Raw genomic sequence first — 959 nt, 5'->3', positions numbered from 1 at the left:
TTTATTATTATTATTTTTATCAATATTATTTACTAAGGGGCTAAGACATGAAAAACACACTGCCATAATGCCGTCTTAGGCCTTTAATATTTACAAAGAGGCAAAGGCATTACAAAGAAAAAAACAAGCGACATGTAATACTTTACAACACATGCACAGCATGTCATCATGATTTGCACAGACTGTTACTTTTGATAGGGAGGTAAAAATGATCTGCACTGATTGTTACATTGAATGGGCCTATAATTATACATTATGACAACCAATAAACAGGCAGGTAAAGAATTTTTAAAATGTTTCTTGTTGCATTATTGGTAGGTATTTTACGGCCCCCGAAACTGCATACGGTCATATGAGCGCGTGGGACACATTATACATTGTCAGTTGATAGGAATTTTGAATTTTGCCAGGATGGCGCCGAAGCCCACACTTGTCGATTTTAGGACCACCAAGGAATTTTTAACGTGCGCAACGTGCACACGGGACCTCCAAGATGTTTTTCCTTATCTAAGAAGGCTAGGTATTAGATCTTACATACTATAAGATCTGGGGTGTGGCTGAAAGACAGCACTAATAAACTTATGTCTTAGTCAGCATCACCATAACAATAATTTAATTTACTGAAAGCCATAATGTAAAGGTGGGGCATGCTGCTGGTTACCAGAGAAATTCTCAGTCACATTATCTACATCGGTCATTACGTTACAATTGGTGCCCGACATAGATATTAACGGAGTCAAAATGATCAGCATCATCGTGATTCAGATTCAAAACCTCAAGGACATAATGAATGTGGTCATAATTAATGGAAGGACATTTTTTAAAACCCACAACAACAACAGTAAATCTGGTGAGCTATTTGAGAATTCATGACATTTAAACGCCCTTGAGGTGGGACCTCCAAATTCATTAGTCACCTCCTTTATGACCAAGGGTAATGTCCACCTCCTCCCCCCCTG

The sequence above is a fragment of the Aplysia californica genome, unplaced genomic scaffold (assembly GCF_000002075.1).
Source record: "Aplysia californica isolate F4 #8 unplaced genomic scaffold, AplCal3.0 scaffold00205, whole genome shotgun sequence".
In the NCBI taxonomy this organism is placed as follows: domain Eukaryota; kingdom Metazoa; phylum Mollusca; class Gastropoda; order Aplysiida; family Aplysiidae; genus Aplysia; species Aplysia californica.
This window is presented reverse-complemented; position numbering follows the sequence as displayed.